This window comes from Mandrillus leucophaeus, unplaced genomic scaffold (assembly GCF_000951045.1).
Source record: "Mandrillus leucophaeus isolate KB7577 unplaced genomic scaffold, Mleu.le_1.0 Scaffold349, whole genome shotgun sequence".
NCBI lineage: Eukaryota > Metazoa > Chordata > Mammalia > Primates > Cercopithecidae > Mandrillus > Mandrillus leucophaeus.
Genome location: NW_012103687.1, coordinates 735,845 through 736,849, shown reverse-complemented (window position 1 = coordinate 736,849; position 1,005 = coordinate 735,845). Strand labels below are relative to the sequence as shown.

The window sequence follows — 1,005 nt, the reverse complement described above, 5'->3', positions numbered from 1 at the left end:
ATCATTACTTTCAAAAAGTTTGGAGCAAAGCCACAGTAGTACGGATGGGTTTGAGGCTTTTCACACAATAAAATGTACCTATCTTTGTTTTTAACATGTTTTTTCTTTTTTTGTGAAATGTGTATTTAGTTTAATAAATTTGTAGTATGTCATTTCCATTCACATATTACTTTTTAAAAAGAAATAAGAATGTGTATTATCTATGTGTGAAATAAAACATTTATTTTTTATGCTTTGAGAGTTATCCAAAATCATAGAATTGTCAATTACAGTCAGGAGCTCAGTGGTCATCAGTTCCGTGACTTGGAAACTGTCTAAATTTAGAGGCACTTGTATTGTGTTAGTAAATAAGGCAAGATGATATCGTTTCACAGGTTTTAGTGCAGAAGACTGAATAGATAAGCTGCTCCACCCAGTACACTGGTGTTCATTTCATGGTCATCTCATCTGTTGACCATGGATGTAAAACACTTATCTTCAGTGACCTTCCTGTGCATGTAAAAGCACAGCTGTCTGCATGGCAGCAGTTGGACCTCACAAGGTGGATTGTGCCTTCACCCTGGAAAGTTTATGATGCCCTATCGCCATGGTGATGGGATTAGTGATCTCTTGCCCTTTGCCACAGTCTGTGCCAGCCAGGCCACTGGGCCATTGTGACAGACAGTGGTGCCCTTTGTGTGGAGGGCACTGAGTGTGCGCTCAGGCAGACACAGCACTTTTGACTTCATCTGCTTCTTTCAAAACTGGGTCTGAATTATGATAAAGTGGTTGGTTTTAGGCCAAGCAGGTGTATTTCATAGAACCAATGACTTGGGAGTTCAGAATCCTGGGCTTGAATAAGCCTCTGATTAAGCTTATTAAGCTTATCAGCTGTGAAATTTAAAGCAAGACATTTCACTGATAATTAAGCCTCATGAGCACTTATACTGTACACTTTACCTACATCGAATCATTCTGCCATCACCACAGACATATGGCAGCCTGGGCGACAGAGCGAGATTCTGT

The 1,005-nt window shown here is 39.9% G+C and overlaps 2 protein-coding genes across 2 annotated transcripts in view; both read left to right on the top strand.

The window, feature by feature from the left end:
- Positions 1-1,005, top strand: part of BCR (breakpoint cluster region) — an 814,161-nt gene that overhangs the window by 220,804 nt on the left and 592,352 nt on the right. The window lies entirely within an intron of this gene.
- Positions 1-1,005, top strand: part of LOC105546092 (probable palmitoyltransferase ZDHHC8) — a 101,983-nt gene that overhangs the window by 6,368 nt on the left and 94,610 nt on the right.